The 24,781-nt window shown below is 35.5% G+C and overlaps 2 pseudogenes; both read left to right on the plus strand.

Annotated features, from left to right (window-relative positions):
* The first annotated feature begins 1,134 nt into the window (after positions 1-1,134).
* Positions 1,135-2,781, plus strand: LOC126011780 (probable phospholipid-transporting ATPase IIA; annotated as a pseudogene).
* Positions 2,782-15,525: 12,744 nt separating this feature from the next.
* On the plus strand, positions 15,526-15,679 carry LOC126012749 (uncharacterized; annotated as a pseudogene).
* Positions 15,680-24,781: the final 9,102 nt, after the last annotated feature.

Here is a 24,781-nt window from a genome sequence, read left to right on the forward strand (position 1 = left end):
TTCATTTTTCTTCTTTGAGAAAGTTTCTGCTTATATCTTTTTCCATTTTCTGATTGAATTGGATGCTTTTTTCTTGTACAGTATCACTAGTACTTTATATATCTTGGATATTTACCTTTTACTAAATGGCTAGTGGGAAAACTTGTGATGATATTTGCCGTTTTAACATTTCCTTTGTCCTTCAGATTATGTATGAAAATTGCTATTTCTGCTGTCTTCCTGGTTTCAAGTGGGGAGTTAGAAAGAAATGACATATTCCTTGTTTTTTTTTAATGTTTTATTTATAGCCACTTTGAGCATTTTATACAGCCTAACTTGCTTTATCCATGCTAGAAAGATTTAAAATGACCAATTATATTATTAGATAAACTGGCACTCATGCCTTTCCTTATCTACTTTCACCATACTGATACTGCACTATTTTATATTGTTTTATGTCTTATATATTTTGATATGTTGTAGAAAGAGTAATGGCAGAAAAGTAATTCACCCAAAGTCATACATTTCATAAATATATTTTAAAATAAATGCATATATTTTAAAATTTTATATTTTTTAAATATTTAAAATTATAAAATTAAAATAAATTACCTATGACATACAAAATAACACTGTATTAAAATTATAAATTCGCATATTTTGTAAATGACTATAATGTTTAATATTATTTACAATAGCTGTTATGATTTATAATCAAATTAAAATTTCTTATAAGTATTTATTCTATTATAGTTTTTATACAGATGATCATAATTTGTGGTAGAAAAAACAATGGCAGAAAGAATATTCCTAATTAGGGGCTTGTGGGTGCAGCTGGTCTTTGGACTGATCCGAAGAACCGCTTTGCCCAGATGAAGGGATGAATTACTTCTAGAAGAGAAGTAAGTGCTTATCCAGTGCACCTCCAGCCTGGAACAGTCATAACTGCCTTCCCAGAACAAGGATGCTATTTTTAAGAGAGTGGAGAGAGAGTTGTGTTTTATCATGGAAAATTTGAGCGTCTCAGTGGGCAGCTTACAGGTTGGCTCATCTTGGGAAATCTGAAGCCCAAAGACAGAGTTGGCTGGGCACTGTCGCCTTTAGCCTTTACCCCAGCAGAAGAGGGAAGGAAGTGGACCCCGCCCACCAGCAATTATGTTCTGTCAAAGGCTGAACTGCTGTGGTGAGGGGACCCCAGGCCCTGGTCTGTCTGGTTTGGGCATCCTGAGAAGAGGGATCAAAGGTACCCTCGAAATGTCACCAACAATCAGAAGTACAACTTCTTCACCTTTCTCCCTGGGGCTCTATTTAACCAGTTTAATAATTTCTTCAACCTCTACTTCTTATTGCTTGCCTGCTCCCAGTTTGTTCCTGAAATGAGACTCAGCGCCCTGTATATCTACTGGGTCCCCCTCGACTTTGTACTGACCATCACCATTGTCTATAGGCTAAGAGGAGATACTTTGCTACTTGTGTGACAAGGAGGTCAACTCACCTGTCTCCAGCAGACAAACAGCAGGAGGGACAGTGAAGAGTCCCAGCATCCAGGTGGGAGATCTCATCAAGGTTGAGAAGAACCAGTGCATTCCTGCTGGCAGGATCTACCCGAGGACGTCAGAAAAAATGGAATTGCCAGAATTGCAGACAGACTGGAAGCTCGAGCTCCCCGTGGCCTGCACACAGAGGCTCCCCACAGCCGCTGACCTCCTTCAGGTCCGCTGGTACACCTAAGCTGGAGTCAAATATCAAATATATGCTATGTTTTATATATATATACATTTAGATATATTTATATATAAAATATTATCAAATATTATCAAATGTCAAATTCCCCACTTTCACCCGAGAAAAGAGTGACCTTCCAATCATTGAGAGCCTGAGCATCTAGAACTCTCTGGGTGGGCACTGTCATTGCATCTGGAACAGTGGTGGGTGTCATGCTTTACACCAGTAGAGAGCTCTGGAATATTATAAACACTTCCAACCCAAGGAGCAAGATCTGCCTCTTTGCCCTAGAAGTGAACTGCCTCACAAAGATCCTCTTTGGCATAGTCTTGGTGGTAGCTCTGGTCATGGTGGCCCTCCAGCATTTCGCTGGCCGCTGTTACCTGCAGGTCATCCGTTCCCTTCTATTCTCCAACATTATTCCCATCAGCCTGCGCTGAACCTGGACATGGGCAAGATTGTGTACAGCTGGAAGATTCGCCGAAATACAGAAATCCCTGCCACAGTCATGCACTCCAGCACCATTCGCCAGCAGCTGGTCAGGATCTCCTACCTGCTCACAGACGAGACAGGAACCCTTACCCAGAATGAGTGGGTTTTCAAACGGCTCCATCTGGGCACAGTGGCCTACAGCCTGGACTCCATGGATAAAGTTCATAGTCACATATTCAGCATTTACACAAGCAGTCCCAGGAACCCCCTGCTCAGAAGAGCCCCACAATCCACCAAGGGCTATCATGAGCAGTATGCATGAGGCTGTGAAGGCCACTGTGCTCTGCCACAACGTCACAAATGTGTAAGAGTTCAATGGCGTCACCGACCAGGCCAAGGCTCAGAAACAGTAAGACCTGGTGCAGTGGACTGAGAGTGTGGACCTGACCCAGGTGGGCAGGGGACCAGTCGTCTGTACAGCTGAGGACCCCTGGCGACCAGTTATTGAACTTCACCATCCTGCAGATCTTTCCGTTCGCCTATGAGAGCAAAGGGATGGGCATCATTGTGTGGAATATAAGCTTGGGTGAGATCACCATCTACATGAAGGATGCAGACATGTTCATGAAAGTGGGACTGGGATGAGAGTCTTAGAGGTTGTTGGGTCTGTGCTGGAGCCACTGTGAGCTTCAGATATGATCTTCGGATTCCGGGGGCCAGGCAACATGTTTGGGAGCAGTTGTGGAGGCATGGCTGGAGCAGTGCTTTCACATCTGTTGAGGAGCTGTAGCTCCTGCTAGACAGGACTGTGCTCTGGTGGTCCTGACGTGGGGGGCAGAAAGCTGGCCAGGCCTTTCCCAGGGATGAGATTTGTTTCACTTTTGCAAATGTGGGGGCATTTGAGGAGCTGCACCGTGTCTGGGGCATGATTCCACGGATATTGAGGTCCTTTTTTTGCTCCCAGTAGACAGTGCCATGCTCCTTGTTAGGAAGTCATGGGGTTTGGGTGTATGTGTGTGTCCACAGTGGCAGCGGCTTATTCTTAAGTCACCCCTCACATGCCATTGGCTTGAGGGGGGTTGCCGAAGAGGAGTCCTCACTGCCCCAGTGCCTGCCACTGTCCTCCATTGTTCTAGGGGCTCAGCAGGATGAAGGAAATGGAAATCCAAGATGAGGCTTTCACACAATAAGACCCCCATCCCACACATGCCCCGTCCCTAGGTGCTCAGAAAGGAAATATCACACTGTACAGAGGGATCAGGTTGGTAAAAGGTGAAGGTACCTCACCTACTCATAACCTCAGTCCGAGTGTATATGGCACTAACAGGTTCCCTGCAATGAAGAGAGGGTAAATATTACATGCATATGATTCCAAGTGATTTCAATTTGGAGGAGATGGGCCAGTGCCAGGCATTGTCACCTCCCTTAGATGTACTCTGGGCTCTGAGGCACATGGGTTGGCTCTGCTTGACCCCTTTTCTTTAAAGCCAGTCGCCTGCTTCTTGCCTTGGTGCCAGAGTCAACACTCAGGGATTTCTTTCTGATTGTTGATGGTGGCCGAGTATGCCAGGGGCAGGCAGATATTACTCTGCACCCTGTCCCTTCCTTCGCACTTTCTCTAAGGAAACTAGGTCAGGCCAACACTCCAATCTCTTTTCTCATTTTTTGACAGGTGCAAGTTAGCCTTTGAAATCATGTGTTGGAGCAAGGGAAGGGAAGAGTAGGGTGGGAGAAGGGGAGAGTGGGACAAGGATAGTGTGCAAGGAAAGGGATGAGGGGCTTTGCCTCTGCTTGTATGTCTGGGTATCCCAGGAGCATCTAGACCCAGGAAGCTGTCACCTGTTGGCAGCCCACCGTAGCAGAGGCCCAGTTAGGACTCCTACTCTGTGTGACATGATCTCATCCAGATCCCAGACTTGGACCTGTGTACCCCTTTCTGCAGCAGTGATCTCAAATACCGTTATCTGTTTACAATTTTTGCAGTCTGTTCTCTGCTGGAGATTTCCTGAAGATACTTCTTTTTTTTGGGGGGGCACACCCATTTGATGCTCAGGGGTTACTCCTGGCTAAGTGCTCAGAAATCACTCATGGCCTGGAGGGATCATATGGGTCGCCGGGGATTTGAACCGCTGTCCTTCCTTGGCTAGCGCTTGCAAGGCAGACACCTTACCTCTATGGCCACCTCTCCGGCCCCCTGAAGATACTTCTGAATGTAGTTTGAATGATGTACTTACTGCAAGTGGACAAGACTAATAGTTCCCCTCTTTCCCCTCCATATTTTATTTATATCTTATTTTGTTTCTCTGAAGCAGGCTATGGGGATCACCCTCTCATGTCTTTTGGGGGGCAAGATTTCAGACCTGTCAAAATTTGAGATGAGACCGCCTGGTGTTTCTGCCTGATTCTATTTCAGGCAGACACCTGTTAGCCTTTTTCATCTCTGAACTGTGTGGTTGTTGAAACGTGTGTCGTGAGATGTGATCTCAGAAAGTTTCAGAGAAACTTAGCTTCCAGATAGCTTCAAATGTGTCTCCAGGCTTCTTTTCATTTACAAAATATACAAGGAACTTTGTAAGTACAACATATTTTCTCTATCTCCCTGTCCCCCACCCCATTCTCTAGAGATCATTTCTTAAGAAAAAATAGTTTCATGAATTGTGTCCATTTCATCTTGGAAAAAAAGTGTATAATATGATTTGGAATGGAACTGAAAAGTCTGTGTATGTATGTATTTGGGGAGGGGGTAAGGGGGTTTGTGATACCATGACACTTGCAACATTTCTCATGCCAAAGCAACCTTTCCTGGGGCTCTGTCTTCTCCATTACTGGGGTGAGGAGGGATGGGGTGCTGTGCTTTGTGTCCATGTTGCTGGGAATATCAGTGAACATTATGCTGGTGGGTTGGGGGGTAGGAGCTCTGGTATTTGCCAAAAATAAAAAAAAACCCTCTGTGGCTAATTATTATGTTGTTCCCAGGAGATTTCTATGAACCCATAACTGTACCTGAACTTTGCAGGCACACACCAGGACCATGCCCAGACCACCAACCCACCCACACTCAGACACACACAGTCTTTACAGTGGTCTATGGGCTTGAGTTTATAGCAGAAACTCCTGGACAGTCCAAACCCTCAGGTAGTGCTGACTCCTATGTAGTTCCCCAACTTTCCAAGTGGCTCTCCTTTATTGTGCCACCGTGGTCCATTCCTGTTATCCAATAAAGCTTGTGTACTTAAAAAATAATAATACTTTTAAATAGAATGGCAGAAAGAATAATCCTTAACAAATTATGTTGACACTTTAATCCCTATCACCTGTGAATCTGTCAATGGCAGAGTATTAAAGTACTTATAATTCATTTGATAATACATTAACTCTAAAATAAGGATAGTATTATTGATTATCTGGCTAGAGACCAAGGTAATCATATTAATTCAGCACAATGGACAGGGATATAAGAGGGGGACTTTTTTTTAGGGCATTATTAAACTCCATCATTATCCTGAGACCAGAGAAATAGCATGGAGGTTGGGTGTTGGCCTTGCATGCAGAAGGACAGTGGTTCGAATCCTGACATCCCATTTGGTCCCCCGAGCCTGCCAGGAGCACTGTCTGGTGTAATCCACCCCCCCCAAGAATGCATTATACTGACTCTTTAATTTTAGATCAGAAACACATTGGAACCTTTTAAACCTTACCATTGTAGGATACTTGAGTTATTTTTAGCCACCACAATTTAGGCAATTTTAATCATAGCATTAGATACTTAATTGAACCCACATGTAGATAAATAGCAGTAGGAAGTCGATAGATACTACTATTTAAAAAGTATCTATTTGTGGCTGGCACTATATGCAGGTAACTCGAATTAGGTCCCTAGTCTCACCAGGAGTGGTTCCTGAACACAGAGCCATAAGTAAGCACTAAGCACTGCCACATGTGGCCTGAAAATAATAACAAAATATCCTCTAGTTACACTATACCATAAATGAGGTTTATTAAATACACCTTAGAGATATGTATTTTTAAGATAACATTTTTGTCAGTAGTTAACAAATAGGAATATTCTTCTGACCTAGTAAGTATATTTTATTTATTTTTAGGCATCCTAGATATTTTATATATTTTTATTTGTACACTAAGCAGCCAGATTGGTAGTATTGGTAGTATGATGAAAAATATAAGGTAGCCTTGTAAAATACTAAAATAATAAAAACTAAACATTATTTTAGAATGAAGTAAAAGAGGTTGAAGCTATTAATGAATGCTTTTTCTTAAAAAATAAAGTCTTTGAGGCCAAAGTGATGGTGCAATTGGTAGGGCATCTGCCTTGCACATGCTAACCTAGGAAGACCGCAGTTTGATCTTCCGGCATCCCATATGGTCCCCCAGGCCAGGAGTGATTTCTGAGCGCTAGCCAGTGGTAACCCCTGAGTGTCACAAGGTGTGGCCCAACTCCCCTCACAAAAAAGTCTTCACACTTAAAAAAATGATTCTTAATATCCATACTTTCTTTTATAGATGTAGTCCTATATCACAAATACAATTAAATAAGAATTATGTCTTTTTATCTATAGATGAAATATCTTTAGTCATGCTGACCAAAACATTCTAAGACTACAAAACCTGTGATTTAATTTCAATTACCACAATTCCCTAACTGGCAGAATAAGGTAAAATTAAAACAGGATATAAATATTCATTCCAAATAAATATATTCAAAATAAGAAAAATCCAATGTGATGAAGAATGACAGCAATAGAGAAATATAAATATCAATATAATCATACTGTGTAATTTAGAGACAGGATATAAATAAATCCACAATTTTTTATATTTTTGAAATATTTATTTGTCCCCTGAGTTATTATAAGTTCCAGGAAAAAAATAACTGATGGGACTGGAGAATTTTTTGCAACTCTAGAATTTGAGGTCTGGGCATGCATGAAATAGTCTCTAAAATTATGAGTTTGTTTTGTCCAGCTCTATTATGTAGGGTCATGTAAGCCATATTATCTCTTACTCCAGATTATAATGGATATTCAACACAATTTTTAAAAGTTAAATTTCTATATTTGAGTACTGTAATCTACACAGTTGTGCATGATTAATTTATTTCTGGATTTCAGTGTTCAAACATCAATCCAAACACTAGTGTAACAGTCACTCTACTCTTGTCAGCAGTTTCCCATGAAGCCTATTCTTTGGTAGGTACATATATTTTACTTAATATTGTTTGGTATAAATAAACTATAATGGAATTATCAAAAAATAAGAACTTCATTGAAAGAAAATTTGTGAAAATTGTCATACATATCTGGCAGTGGAGTAATTTTCTTATTGCCTCAAGGTTGACTAGACTGTTTATTGCTAATTAAGCATTCTATTTTTGGTTTTGTTTGTTAAATTTATGTGGCTTCTATAATAATTTTACATCTTTTTTTTCCTTTGTTTTTTGGGGCCACACCCAATGACACTCAGGGGTTACTCCTGACTGTGCCCTCAGAAATTGCTCCCGGCTTGGGACACCATATGAGATGCCGGTGGATAGAACCACGGTCTGTCCTAGGTTATCACGTGCAAGGCAAACACCCTATCTCTTGCAAGACTGCTCTGGCCCCTAATTTTTTTTTAAGAAAATTTTAATAATAACATTAGATACTTAAATGAACACTCATGTAGAGGGATTAATTTTTGTCATACTGGGTAGCCAATTTCAATCTGAATCTTTAATAAAGATGCATACTAACTTATAACACAAATTACTCAATGGCATGCTGCTCCAGAAAAAAAAAACATGGTTTCTTAAAATCATATAAACTTCCAGCATGAACTTAAGGAGTAATTTAATTCTTCCAATGAACAGACCAGACTTGTGCTAGTGGTGAGCCTGGCTATCCTGAGGAAGGGAGAAGAAAAATATCTGGGTTGAAAGACAAACATGAAATAAGTTCAACTATTTACTTCCCAATGAAGTAGGCAAAAAAAAAATCATGAGTCAATTTTGTTGTCATCCTCCTCAAGCCATTCAGTGTGTCTCACAGCATTTTTTCTGGATCTTCTTTTGGCAGTAAGAAAAGCATCACAGTTCATCCAGTGACTTCTGAGTTTTAAAATTTGAATTCCTATGGTCAATCAGCAAATGCTGTTTTAAATGCTCACCAAATATCATGGAGCATCTATGCCAACAGTGGTCATTTTGCATCGATTTAGCTTGACATCTTTAATGATTCTATATATCAGCCAATATAAATCAGACTTCTATGGATGGTCTTACACATATTCATATCTTTGTATCCTCCATAAACTTTCAATTGATCATGAGAGACTGCAACTCATAGACATGGATCAAACTTATACAGGCATGTAGTCACCATCATCTTTTCCAGGATCTTCACCATAGTCATGGCATGGTTGTGTCCTTTGTAGAGCTGCATGAACACCCAGTCTGGATGTTGTGGGCATGGACAGATTGATCTTTGGAGCCACTAATACCAGGTCATTCACCACTTTTATGCAAGAAATTGTTTTGTGACCTTCTAAGGTTCATAGGAGAGTGCATTCCAGAAAAATAAAACAAATAAACAAACAAACAAAAATAGGAAAAGGGGGAGTAGATAGCAATGCATTATTAGCAGATGTTTGAGATCAGTATTATAATCATGGAGGTGTTGTGGCTCCATGATCAAGAACTTTGAGGAGCTGAACTGATGAATTCATATAGACAGCAATGGTACATGTCCTTGGCTGCTGGACCCTATGGAACTTCAGAGGCTCAGGAAAGGCAGCCCACCCTGGATCCAAAACTCCCTAGGGTTATCCTCCTCACTTTATACCATCAACGTTCATCCCCATTTGATAAAGGACTTAAGTCTCTGTCTAAGATTATTGTGCTCTTAGCTATTCCTAACACATTAATTTACTTCAATTCTCTATATACTGCACATAGTTAAATCATCTGTTTAAATCATCTGACCTATTGTTTTGTTTTTAGCATTGATACCCTACTACTCTGATGCAAAATTGAGCTATTTCTTATTTTTTATATGAATATATGAACCATATGTTATCCTCTGTGTTTTGGGACACAGATTGTTTCATATATTAGCTATTGTTAATAGTGATACAATAAACATAGCAATACACTTTTTCATGTACCTCATTACAATTTGTAAAGGCAAGTGTCTTGTCAGAACATTTTCCAATTTTTAAAAATTGTGTTGCTATTTTTTGACAAGATTTTTTTCAAATATCTTAGATAGTTGTCCTTTAAAATTATTTTATGTATGACATTTTAAATTTAGTTGAATGCCTTTTAGTTTCAAAGAATATCTTCTATATACCAAAGCTTTTTCTATGTGTGACCTCCACCCAAGTTCTTTTATTTACCTTGTCATTGGATTTTCCAAAAATTATTCAGAAAAGTTAATAGCATGCCTTGTTTCAGCTGCAACTAAAATTCAATTTAAATGCTTTTAAATGCAATTGAAGACCTTCATCTGAACTCCAATTCTAATTAACTTTGAACTAACTTTCATGTTTCTTGAGATGATCTTTCCTGTTATAAAGACTCTTTAATTTTGTGCATTTACTTTTTATTACATTTCCTTATAATAAAATTACTTTCCATTGTGTGAAAATTTCTTTCAGGGATATAAACTATATAACATTTCATCTGAATCTCTACACTTATTAAATAAATATACTGTTTTATTTCTGTATTTTTGTAGTATATTTTAAAGTAAGGGAGGATTTTGACTCCATTCTTGTTTATTTCCTCAACATTACTTTAATTATTTAACTTGTATTGTTTATTTTCTTTGTGGCTCTAAACTAAGTTAAGCAATTTTTGTTTTTGATTGAGATCTAATTGAAGAAATTATGCATTGTATAATATGTTCATTGATACTATACGAATTTAAAATTTTAATAATCAGCAATAGCGCAGTGGATCTGATGTTTGCCTTTCATACCTAAATTTTGGATTTCATACCTGGTACCACTTATGATCCTCCAAATCCTATCAGAAATCCCTGAACACAGAGCCTGGAGTTCTGACTTTGAATCTAAATCAAACAAAACAAATTACCTTAATTAATTTCAGTCCATGGGCAGAAAATATCTTTCTCTTTGCTTTTTTTATTTAAGAAATAGCTTTCGGGCCCGGAGAGATAGCACAGCGGTGTGGTGTTTGCCTTGCAAGCAGCTGATCCAGGACCAAAGGTGGTTGGTTTGAATCCCAGTGTCCCATATGGTCCCCCGTGCCTGCCAGGAGCTATTTCTGAGCAGACAGCCAGGAGTAACCCCTGAGCACTGCCGGGTGTGGCCCAAAAACAAAACAAAACAAACAAAAAAAAGAAATAGCTTTCACTGAATAAGTAATTTACCTTCTTTTGTTCGATTAATTCAGAATTCCTGAATAATTTTATTTCGTTATAATATTAAATTGTTTACTAATTAGATCAGTTATTATTATTTATTAATTAGATTAATGTATTTATTTCTCACACATTTGATTTCTCAAAATGTAAATTTAACTGATTTTGTATATTTATTATTTTTCATAATGCCAGTTCACTTAAATTGACAACTAGCTTAGTCATATAAAGACTTAAGTAGCATATTCACCTGACTTCAAACAAAACAAAACAAAACAAAAAACAACAAAGAATAAAATTTAAATTAAAATGGTCAGAAAACTATGAACTGGGTGTTCAAAACAATTAACAAAACCTATAACATGATATAAAGTACAATAGGCAGTAAGAAATCATAGAGATATTAGGATCAGAATTGAAAAAGAAAAAGTTAAGATAGTACCACAGGAATATAATTAATTGAAAACAGTTTCACTAGATGGAGAACAGAGAAGATATGGGCAAACTTTTAAATAACACAATTTCCCAAAGACTGAATCAGAGAGAAATGAAAAACTGAAAACGGTCCATCACAAGTATGAAAGATGAAACAATAATCAAAAATTCCCCTCAAAAATCCCAAAAGTTTTACTAATAAAATCTTATAACACTTTGAAGATAACTTTACCTATTATTTAGCATTTTTTCAATATATTTAAATTCTAAACTATGGCCAAAATTATGATATCATTATTTTCATATATCAAAAAAAAGACAATGAGATTACAAATAAGAGATCATATCACTAATGATTATCGGTCCTTAAAAAAAGCTTAGAAATCCAAATTGAACAATAAGCTAAAATTAAAATCATAACCTAGTCTGGTTTATTATAGGAATTTATTGACAATTATTTATATGTATACATATCAATTAATGAAAGTATGATTCAAGATATATGAATTAATACTATACTGTACTCAAAAAAGGAAAGAAAAGTCATAATTTTAATAGATGTTAAATATGTGAAAAGCTTCAGCATTCTTATTATGATAAAAAATCTGAAAAACTGATGATTGAAAGAGATTTCTCAATAAAGTAAGGATTATTTAACAAATCCTAAGCTAAAATTTTACTCAATGATAAAAAACATTTTTTCATTACATTTAGACTAGATACGGTAATCTAATATAGTCACTATTGTTCAACATGTATCAGAATAATTTAAGACATAATAAATTAATAAAAATGAAATAATTTTTATAAATAAAAATAATGTAAAATATGATATAACAAATATAAAATTCTAATTCTACTCAATATTATATTTTTACATAATCCTTATTTTATTTATTTTATTTTAGAAAGGATAATAAAGAATACACTGACATTCTTTTTAATATTCATCATATTTTGGTAATATATCCAGAAAGCAATTCCTTAAATAATGACTTTCTTATGTATTTTTATTATCAATTAATAAAAAAATATTCTGACAAAGATCTAAAAAATGTTTAAAAGTTCTAAATATTTTATAAATGTTTTTGAACATGTAGTTTCCTAGAACTTGCATTATTATATGAGAATTTACTGTATTATCTTCTTAAGGATATTATTTGCATTTTTCTCATGAATAGTTATGATACTGTATCTATTCTGGCACCTGTTCCTAAGATGTATCTTTCTTTAGAAAATTTTCTGATTAAATTCTTTGTTCAACTTTGTGCTGTTTTTGTTACTGAGTTCTTTTCTCCTTTTATATTTTGGATATGATTTCTTTTAAGACATTAACGATTTCAAATGTCTTTTCTCAGTCCTAATTTGCATTTTTAAATTGCTAATAATTAAATTATTGATGTAGTCAGTGGAAATTATGTGATATTAATAAAAGTTTGCATTTTAAAATTATGTAGAGAGAATATTTTCTAAATGTCTAATTCATACTGCATTTAACTGCAATTCAATAATATATTGGAGATTTGCTGAAAATACATATTAGGCTCTCTCATCATATACAGTTTACATTGTAACTACTTAAGCAGATAAATATGTTAGCATCTGTGATCACAGTAATATTATATTCTTTCATGTGTATATAAAAATTGTAAGCTTAACTACTATAATTATACAATATATACATATATAAAGTAACAGCATTTAGTACTCAATCTTGATGACTAATTTTACATTTACATTTATAACAATGTTCAAAAATTTATTAAGCATCAGGACTTACATAATTCTTCAAAAACCATGAGTAATAATAAACTCCATAAAGTAACATGGTATTTTACAATTCTAGAAAAATGGTTGGAGCAATAAGCACAGTGGTAGAGCATCTACCTTGCATACAGCTAACCCAGGATGGACTCAGGTTTGATTCCTAGCATCCTGTATAGTCTGCCAGGAGTGATTTCTGAGGAAGAGCCAGGACTAACTCTTGAGTGCCAACAAACAAACACAAGTAGGATCCTAGAAAAATATTAATATTTATCATCTGCTAACACTTTCTCAATTTATATTTAATATATTAAAATATTTAATATGATGTTTTTTACATGGACTAATAATTCCTGCACTATTAAATTAGCTAGTGAAATTCTCATCTATGTCCTAGAGAAGCATATATGAAATAATTTGTGGAGCAGAGGTAATAAAAACATATCAACACCAAACTGTATTTACTATGTTGCTCATAAAAACTTTAAAAATAATTTCTGTGTGATATATTTACTTGATAATATCCTAACTACATTTTAATCAATACTACAACAACTACAAATCAATAACTACAACACAACAATAACTACAATTCAATAACTACATTAATCAATAAATTAAAAAATCTCAAGCATTTGAAATAAAAGTATTTTAAGTTACTATTTAAATTTGTTTATTATTATTATTATTATTATTATTATTTTGCTTTTTGGGCCACACCCTGTGACTCTCAGGTGTTATTCCTGGCTATGCGCTCAGAAATTGCTCCTGGCTTGGGGGACCACATGGTACACAGTGGGATCAAACCGAGGTCTGTCCTGGATCAGCCACTTCCAAGACAAACATCCTACCACTGTACTATCGCTCCAGCCCCTCCATTTAAACTTATTATACCCACTTAGTTTTTATGCAAATTAATTTTATTAGTGGAATTTTTATCTTCTGTTTTAATGCAAATGTTTCCATATTTTTCATAATTTCTATATTTCTCATAATATTTCTATGAGCTTGTTAATGAGTATTTCTATTGGGAATTATGTTAACTTCATTTTAAAAGTAATTTATACACATGAAATTTTTGTAATTAGTAATTTGAAAATGAATATATATCGATTATGGATTAATAATACTGAAAATTAATTTTGATGAAATACTGAAAACATAATATTACCATGATGGTATTTAGGAAAGAAAAAGGAAAATATATTTTCGTTACTGATTTCTTTTTTTCAAGTTATAATCTTACTTTTTGTGAAAAAATCAGTCTCAGAATAGTGTAGATAAAATGTCAGGTTAAAATCCTCAGAAGAGGGGCCATATGGATGGTGCAGCAGTAGAGTGTTTGCCTCACACACTGCTGACTAAAAACAGACCATGGTTGGATCCCCCCGCTTCCCATATGGTTCCCCATGTCAGGAGTCATTTCTGAGCCTAAAGTCAGGAGTAACCCATGAGTGACACCGGGTTTGGCCCAAAATCTAGAAGAAAAAACAAAAGTCCTCAGATTAAACTATATGATACAGTCAGAATGTGAGCTAATTGCTCAACTGAGTAAACTGATGCACAAGTCATTAAGAATATGTGCTTAACCTGAGATTTGTTGTTGCAAATATTTTTCATGATGCAAAGATTTTATCTGGAGGAAGGATCAAGAATCATTTTCAGAGAATTTTTTAATCAATATTTTAGTTCCATTCATTTTTTGTTGTTTTTATTTTTATACCTAAAACTCAGGGAGTACTTCTGATCCACCATTCCCTCACCACCACCCATACTCAACTCTATTTATTAGTTTAGTTTAGAACTAGGCTGTAATTGTTAGTGCTTGTGTTTCTTTGTAGTTCTATGTCAGTCTTAGGGACCTTGCCCCTTATTCCATAAATTGATGCATCTTAATGGTCTATGGCCTTGCTCTGACAATAACAGCATCTACAACTGCATTATCCTGATGATGACTCTTATTGTGCTGAGACTTAAGGAAGAAAGCTAAGATAATTCTGTGAGGCTTCCTAATATTTACTGGGATCACAATTCTCTCTCTGGATAACGTCATCACACAAGAAGCTTTCCTTAGGTGGTAAACTATTTTTAAAGCTTTGTCTGTCTGATACTATTATGTGCTTCTGGAAAGTTTTTATGTAGAGATTAAGGCATTATTATCTCCTCTCCTGTGTAAAATCATGGAATTTTAGATTCGATCATTAGCAATTGGGTCAAATGTTTAGCCATATTATTCTAGATAATTGTAATAAAATATGTTAAATAAAAATTAAATTATTATTAAAAAATCTTATTCTGCCTGTCAGATGATCACAATTTTAGATTTCATAAAGATAAACTCACTTTACCTAAAGAAATCTAGAATGAAGAGATAGCATCAAGAATATGACTGATTATGCATGTCAGGGATGTGAATGGTAGATCTGGTGATACTCATGACCATTAGATTAGAGTAATGAAATATCAAAATTTAGGACTTAGCCCCTAAAAATCAGACCAAATTTTACTAAAATTTTCCTATAGAACTCTGAGCACTGTTTAGCAATCTCCTTTAACTTATTTAAATATATGTAAATTATAGTGTAGTTACAGTTATTTTGAGCCAATGTTTTTTATGTTATTCATATTAAAAACTTAATCCTCAATTATTTTTTCTAATTTTTTGAGTAAAAATATAACAAATACAAAACAAAAAATAGTTATACAATAGGTACCAAATTAACAATAGCATTGATTAAAATAGTTTTATTAATATTCAATCCAAACATCCAACAAAGGTTGATGGAACTCGTTTAAATTAAGGTAAAATAAAGTAGATACCTGGCATGGGAGATACTATGAAATCAAAGGTGGTTTTTCCAAGGTAAGTCTTTTGCACTCCAGATGTGCTGAACCCTGCAATTTCCCCAAATGTGGGAAACTTGACTGCTAGTGGCAGCGGGGTACTGTGTTCATACACACCCCTGAAAAAGATGAAGAAAAAAAAAGTACAAGATGTATCATTATTTAATCTATATTAAAAGTCATTCAATTACCAATGTTTCCTTTAGTATATTATTACATTTAAATCCAAATCATATGCTACTATAGCCATTCATTGAGTGCACATTCACATATTTAACATACTTTAAGAGAGATAGCATAGCATAGGATGTTGGCTTGCACACAACCAACTAATGAACGTTAGTTAAGAAAAAGATACCAGATCATTAGTGATGTGGAGCAATTTTTATGTGTCTTTGGCCATTTGTATTTCTTCTTTGAAAAAGTGTCTGTTCATTTCTTCACCCCATCTTTTGATGGTATTAGATTATTTTTATTGTAAAGTTCTGTCAGTGCGTTGTATATTTTGCATAGTAATCCCTTATCTGATGAATATCTGATGAATAGTTTCTCCCACTCAGTGGGTGCCTCTTGTATCCTGGACACTATTTCCTTTGAGGTGCAGAAGCTTCTCATCTTAATATATTCCCTCTATCTCTGCTTCCACTTGTTTGGAGAGTGCTATTCCTCCTTAAAGATGCCTTTAGTTTCAATGTCATGGAGTGTTTTACTTACGTGTTGTTCTATATACCTTATGGTTTAAGGCAGGAGTCTCAAACTCAATTTACCTGAGGGCCGCAGGAGGCAAAGTCGGGGTAAGGCAGGGCCGCATAAGGGATTTCACTTACCAAATATTTGCAATAAAAAATCGCGTTAGTAAGAAAAAAAATTGCATTAAAATTTGCATACCCAGAACGAAACTGCTTGGGGTATGCGAATGTTTAATGCTATTATTTTCTTACTAATGCGATTTTTATTGTGATTATTCGGTAAGCGAATAATCACGAATACTGCGATATTTGAAGGCTGGCCACGGGCCATAAAATGTTGTAGGGAGGGCTGCAAATGGCCTGCGGGCCAAGAGTTTGAGACCCCTGGTTTAAGGTCTGATATCAAAGTCTTTAATCCATTTGTATTTTACTTTGATACATGGTGTTAGCTGGGGGTCTGAGTTCACTTTTTTGCAAGAGGCTAACCACATGTGCCAACACCACTTGTTGAAGAAGCTTTCCTTGCTCCATTTTGCATTTCTTGCTCCTTAAGCAAAAATTAGGTGATTGTATGTCTGGGGAACTTTTTATGACTATTCAAGCCTGTTCCACTGATCTGAGGATCTATCTTTATTCCAATATCATGCTGCTTTGATAACTATGGCTTTGTAATACAGTTTAAGGTTGGGGAAAATAATGCCTCTCATTTTCCATTTCCCAAGTATTGCTTTAGCTATTTATGAGTGTTTATTGTTCCAAATGAATTTCAGGAGTGTTTGTACCACTTCTTTGAAGAATGTCATGGGTATCTTTAGAGGGATTGCATTAAATCTGTCTAATGCTTTGGGGGCATATTGACATTTTAATGATATTAATCCTGCCAATCCATGAGCAGGGTATGTGTTTCCATTTCTGCATGCCCTCTCATTTCTTGGAGTAAGATTTTACAGTTTTCTTTGTATTGGTCCTTCACATCTTTAATCAAGTTGACACCAAGATATTTGAGTTTGTGTGACACTAATTGGAATAGGGTTTTTTTCTTAATGTCAATTTCATCCCTATCTTTATTGGTGTATATATAAAGATAATTGATTTTTGTGTGTTAATTTTGTAACCTTCCACCTTGCTATATGAATCTATTGTTTCTAGAAACTTTTTGGTAGAATCTTTCGGGTTTTCTATGTAGAGTATCATGTCATCTACAAACAGTGAAAGTTTGAATTTTTCCTTTCCTAACTGGATTCCCTTGATATCTTTTTCTTGCCTAATCGTTATAGCAAGCACTTCCAGTACTATATTGAATAGGAGGTGAAAAAGGACAGCCTTGTTTTGTATCAGATTAGAGAAAAGGCTTTAGTTTTTTCCATTGAGGATAATATTTGTTATTGCCTTGTGATAGAGATGGCCTTACCTAGATTGAGAAAGGTTCCATTTATTCCTATCTTGCTGAGAGATTATTTTTATATCAAGAATGGGTACTGGACCTTATTAAATGCTTTCTCTGTGTCTATTAATATGATCATGTGATTTTTATTTTTATTGTGATGTTGTGTATAATGTTAATAGATTTATGGATGTTAAACCATCCTTGCATTCCTGGGATGAGACCTACTATCAGTGGTCCTCAAACTATGGCCCGCGGGCCACATATTATATTTGTATCTGTTTCGTTTCTTCATTTCAAAATAAGGTATATGCAGTGTGCATAAGAATTCGTTCATAAGTTTTGTTTTTACTATAGTCAGACCCTCCAATGGTCTGAGGGACAGTGAACTGGCCCCCTGTTTAAAAAGTTTGAGGACCACTGTCTAGATGGTAGTTTATGTTCTTCTTGATGAGATATTGGATTTATTTGCTGGGATTTTATTGAGGATCTTTGCATATGTGTTCATCAAGGATATTGGTCTGTAATTTTTATTTTTGGCAGCATCTCTATCTGGTTTAGGTATCAAAGTGATTTTGGCTTCATTATAGCTATTTGGAAGTGTTCCTGTTTTTTCAATTTCATGAAAGAGCCTGGCTAGGATTGGTCATAGTTCTTCTTGTAAGGTTAGAAAAAATTTATTTGTGAATTCATCTGGGCGTGGGCTTTTGTTTTTGAGCAGACATTTGATTATCGTTTTAATTTCCTCAATAGTGACGGGTGTTTAAATATGCTACATCTACCTATTCAACTGTGGAAGATCATAAGATTCCAAGAATTTATCCATTTCTTCCAGGTTCTCGTGTTTAGTGGCATAGAGTTTCTCAAAGTAATCTCTGATTATCCTTTGAATCTCTATAATATCTGTAGTGATCTCAAAGTAATCTCTGATTACCCTTTGAATCTCTGCAATATCTGTAATGATCTCCCCCTTTTCAATTCTAATATGGGTTCTCGAGATTTTCTCTCTTTCTTTGTGAGTTTTGCCAATGGTCTATCAATCTTGTTTAATTTTCAAAGAACAACTTCTGCTTTCTTTGATCTTTTGGATTGTTTTTTGGGTTTCCACTTCTTTGATTTCTGCTCTCAGCTTTGTTATTTCCTTCTGTCTCCCTATTTTTGGTTCGTTTTGTTGATCTCTTTCTAATTCTATGAGCTGAGTCATTAAGCTATTTAGGTATGCCCCTTCTTCTTTTCTTATGTGTGCTTGCAAAGCTATAAATTTTCCTCTCAGTACTGCTTTTGCTGTGTCCCATAGGTTCTGATAGTTTGTGTCTCTATTGTCATTTGTTTCCAGGAAGGTTTTGATTTCCTCTTTGATTTCATCTCGGACCCACTGGTTATTAATTATTAGCTGTTTAACTTCCAGGTATTAAAGTTTTTCTTCTGTTTCCTTTTGTAGTTCACATATAATTTCAGGGCCTTGTGGTAAGCCAAGGTAGCCTGGAAAATTTCTGTCCTGTTGTTTTTATGGAGGTATGTTTTATGCACAGCATATATTTTTCTCAATGTATTCTATGGTTAGATTTCAAAGGTCACTGGTCTACTTTGGATTGACTTTTGGTGTGTTTGGGAGTTAAATATACAGCTGCAATATTTCACCATAGTTTTATGTTCACATTTTATTATTAAATTTATTATTATTAAATTATTAAAATAATTACAGTGAGTATGCTTATCATGGTTATTGATTATAATCCAGAATCCATGAGTATGATGTAGCAGTAACCAAGGAAACTAAAATTAAAGAATAAAACTGTCTTAATTACACTATATGAATTTAATTTATTTTATTGAAACCATTTTGACTTAGAAAATTCTTCATAATTGGGTTTTAGACATGCAGTGAATCAAAGCTAATCCCACCTTAGTGTCATCATTCTTTCACCAATATTCCCAGAGTATATTCGAACCACCATGCTTTGCCACCCCCACACACACACCCTCAACCAGTCTGTCAATAAAACAAGCCCATTTAAAGTATAGATTGTTAGAGGTTGGGTATCATAATTCTATTGTTGTGGATAGGGCTTGTATATTTCTGTTTTGTTTTGTTTTGCTTTGCTTTTTTGATTTTGGGCCATACACAGTGACACTCAGATGTTACTCCAGGCTATGTGCTCAGAAATTGCTCCTGGCTTGGAGGAACCATATGGGATGCCTGGAGATAGAACAGCAGTCTGTCCTAGGTTAGTGCATGCAGGGCAAGTGCCCTAACTCTTGTGCCACTGCTTTGGCCCCTGTTGTTTTATTTTTAATCTGCACCAATGTTACCTAAGACTGCTTGGCCCTGGCTCCCATTCTTTTATATTTTTGTTTCTCTTCCTCCACTATCTTTCTTTTATTCTCCTTGCTATACTCTGAGTTCAAGGGTGTTGGAGACAACTCTTATTTAGACTATTGCATTATTCATGAACTTATTCTAAATAACAGATATAAGTAATATTCTGTATTACCCTTCTTTTGCTAGACTTCATTCAATGAAATATCTTTGTTACATCCCATATTATAGCAAATGATTGTATAATTTCTTACAGCTATTTAGTATTCCATTGTGTGTGTGTATATATATATATATATATATATATATATATATATATACCACATCTTCTTGATACACTTGTTTATTGTTGAACATCTAGATTTATTCCAAGTCTTAGTTGATTTCTATAGAAATTGTACCAGGCGGCATTACCACCAGCAGTTGATGAGTATTCCTTTCTTACCTCCACAAACACAGCTTGTCCCTGTATTTTTGATATGTTCCATCATGATTGTTTAAGATAGTATTGTTTTCCTCACTTGAATTTTCCTAATGAGAAGCGACGATGAAAAAATTTTCATGTGATTGTTGGCCATCTGTTGGTCTTCCCTAGTAAAGTGTCTATTTTCTCTCCCCACATTTATGATGTGGATATAGGTTTTATAGAGTTAGACTTTGTGAGTGATTTTATATCACAGATATCAAACCTTTGTCTGATGTGTTGAGTTCAAAATTTTCTCACATTCACTTAGCTGCTTCTAATTCTAGCCTGCACTTCTTTTGTCATACAGAAACTTTTTAGTTTGTTATGGTCAGTACTCAGATTTGATGCTATAACACTTGCCATTGGCGTCCTATCATTAAATACTTCCTTGTGGTCTAAGTCTTGGAGTGTTCTTCCTGTGTTTTTCTCAATAAACTTTATGGATTTAGGTCTAATCTTAAGGTCCTTGATCCACTTTGAATTGATTTTTTATATGTTGTAAGACACTAAGTTTGTAGAAAATTTTTAATTTGGTGATTGTTGAAAACCAACATATTTTTCCTATGTATTAAATTGAGAAGAAAAAATTAGATACATTTAAGGGTGGGACTAATACCTAAGAAAATTTTGTGAAGTTATGATTGTCTCATTCCAAGTAATAATAAAACCTTCAAATGTACAACCATGATTTTTCTAAATCATATAGTGTAATTTTTGAAGTCTTTGTTTAGGATATAAGTGATGTTTATAATAATTTTAAGATATTATAATTCCATAATTTTATATTATGTACTTACATATGGAATTTGAGAGAACAACTAATTTTTGCCTTCAGAGTCTTTATAGAAACCCTTATCAAAGTTGCTAATATAGCAACTGGTTATCCTCTATGATTCAGGAAATATCTTAAATAAAATAATTCAATAACTCAAGTGAGTATAAATTGTATAAAATGCAGCATCTAATTTAGAAAATATAGGTCTATATATTGCAGCATTGTTTTTTATAGGATATTGGATCATATGGGACGCCGGGAGATAGAACCGTGGTCCTTTCCTTGGCTAGCGCTTGCAAGGCAGGCTCCTTACTTTTAGTGCCACTTAGCCGGGCCCTGGAATGTTTTTAATATCAGAGAATAATTTACACATTTTCTTGTTTATTAATATTCTAGGGGAATATTTCTAGCACTGAATTTCTTTCTTCAATATTTTTGTTTTAGGCCTTTCCCCAACAATGCTTAGAGCCTATTATTGTTTCAATAAACCAATGTTATATTGAATAGTAATAAATGCTGTGCATATAAATAATTATGGATATTTAAGTTAGTCCTGAATTTTCACATTTTCTTTAGAAATCATCAGAATAGTGCATATCAACAACAAGAAAAATAAAAATCACATGATCATATCAATAGACGCAGAGAAAGTATTTGATAAGGTCCAACACCCATTCTTGATCAAAACTCTCAGAAAGATAGGAATGGAAGAAACCTTTATCAATCTACTTAAAGCCATCTACCACAAGCCAATGGCAAATATTATCCTCAATGGAGAAAAACTAAAAGCCTTTCGTCTAAATTCTGGTACAAGACAAGGCTTTCTGCTCTCACCACTCCTCTTCAACATAGTACTGGAAGTTCTAGCTATAGCGATCAGGCAAGAAAAAGATATCAAGGGAATCCATATAGGAAAGGAAGAAGTCAAGCTTTCATTGTTTGCAGACGACATGATACTCTACTTAGAAAACCCTAAAGACTCTACCTAAAAGCTTCTAGAAACAATAGATTCATACAGCAAGGTGGCAGGCTACAAAATCAACCTACAGAAATCAATGGCCTTTTTATACACCAATAATGATAGGGAAGAGATGGAAGTCAGGAAGGCAATCCCATTCACAATAGTGCCACACAAAATCAAATATCTTGGAGTCAACTTGACCAAAGACATGAAGGACCTATACAAAGAAAACTATAAATCCCTGCTCCAAGAAATAAGAGAGGATACACGGAAATGAAAACACATACCCTGCTCATGGATTGGCAGGATTAACATCATTAAAATGGCAATACTCCCCAAAGCATTATACAGATTTAATGTGATCCCCTTAAAAATACCCATGACAATCTTCAAAGAAGTGGATCAAACACTTATGAAGTTCATCTGGAACAATAAACACCCTCAACTAGCTAAAGTACTCCTAGGGAAAAGGAAAATAGGAGGCATTACTTTTTCTAACTTTAAACTGTACTACAAATAATAGTTATCAAAACAGCATGGTATTGGAATAAAGACAGACCCTCAGATCATTGGAATAGGCTTGAGTTCTCAGACATTGTCCCCCAGACATACAATTACCTAATTTTTGACAAGGGAGCAAGAAATCCTAAGTGGAGCAGGGAAAATCTCTTCAACAAGTGGTGCTGGCAGAACTGGTTAGCCACTTGCAAAAAAGCGAACATAGACCCCCAGTTAACATCATGTACAAAGGTAAAATCTAAATGGATTAAAGACCTTGATATCAGACCTGATACCATAAGGTATATAGAACAACACATCGGTAAAACACTCTATGACATTGAGACTAAAGACATCTTCAAAGAGGAAATTGCACTTTCCAAACAAGTAGAAGCAGAGATTAACAGATGGGAATACATTAAACTGAGAAGCTTCTGCACCTCAAAAGAAATAATGCCCAGGATACAAGAGTCACTCACCAAGTGTGAGAAACTATTCACCCAACACCCTTCAGTTAAGGAGCTAATATCCAAAATATACAGGGCACTGACAGAACTTTACAAGAAAAAAAAAACATCGAATCCCATCAAAAAATGGGAAGAAGAAATGAAGAGACACTTTGATAAAAAAGAAATACAAATGGCCAAAAGGCACATGAAAAAATGCTCCTCGTCACTAATCATCAGGAAGATACAAATCAAAACAACAATGAGCTACCACCTCACACCACAGAGATTGGGGCACATCACAAAGAATGAGAACAATCAGTGCTGGCGGGGATGTGGAGGGAAAGGAACTCTTATCCACTACTGGTGGGAATGCCATCTAGTCCAACCTCTATGGAAAGCAATATGGAGATTCCTCCAAAATCTGGAAATTGAGCTCCCAATTGACCCAGCTGTTCCACTCCTAGGAATATACCCTAAGAACACAAGAATACAATACAAAAACCCCTTCCTCACACCTATATTTATTGCAGCACTATTCACAATAGCCAGGCTCTGGAAACAACCAAGATGCCCTTCAACAGATGAATGGCTAAAGAAACGGTGGAACATATACACAGTGGAATATTATGCAGCCGTCAGAAGAGATGAAGTCATGAAATTTTCCTCTACATGGATGTATATGGAATCTATCATACTGAGTGAAATAAATCAGAGAGAGAAAGAGAGACACAGAATAGTCTCACTAGTCTATGGGTTTTAAGAAAAGTAAAAGTCATTTTTGCAACAATCCTCAGAGACAATGAGAGGAGGGCTGGAACTTCCAGCTCACTGCATGAAGCTCACCACAAAGAGTGGTGAATATGCTATAGAAATAACTACAAAGAGAACTACCATAATCATGTGAATGAATGAGGGAACTGGAAAGCCTGTCTGGAGTACAGTTGGGGGTGAGGTAAGATGGAGGGAGATTTGGGACATTGGTGGTGGGAATGTTTTACAGGTGAAGGAGGGGTTCTTTACATGACTGAAACCTAATCACAATCATTTATGTAATCAAGATATTTAATTATAGAAAAAAATAAAAAAGAAGCGTGATTAATTATAAATTGTTACTTCTTAATTTCTTAATAATTTTTCTACAAGTGGTCATTTTTTGTTTTTATTTTTTTTTGTTTTGGAATTTTTGCCACACCCAGCAGTGCTCATTAGTTACTCCTGACTTTGCATGTAGAAATTGCTCCTCGCATGCTCTGGGGACCATATGAGATGCTAAAGATTGAATCTGAGTCCGTTTCAGGTAGGCTGCATGCTATGCTTTGAATCCTGGCATCCCATATGGTCCCCTGAGCCTGCCAAGGACGATTTCTGAGCATAGAGCCAGGAATAGCCCCTAAGCACTGCTGCGTGTGACCCAAACAAAATAAAACAAAACAAACAAACAAAAAAAGAACTTATTTACACTGATAATCAATCCTCCTATGATTGGATAATTTAATTAATTTGAATAAATATTTTACCTCTGTAATGAAACCTAATCATATGAAACACATATATCATATTCACAGAGTATCCACTCCATAGAATGGAAGTTATAGAGAATATACATTATTATTTAAATGTGAGTTATTTTAGAACTCTCATTAACGCAGTATAAAAATGGAATAAAACGTCTGCTGTCAAGT

The sequence above is a fragment of the Suncus etruscus genome, chromosome 6 (genome assembly GCF_024139225.1).
Source record: "Suncus etruscus isolate mSunEtr1 chromosome 6, mSunEtr1.pri.cur, whole genome shotgun sequence".
Classification (NCBI taxonomy): Eukaryota; Metazoa; Chordata; class Mammalia; order Eulipotyphla; family Soricidae; genus Suncus; species Suncus etruscus.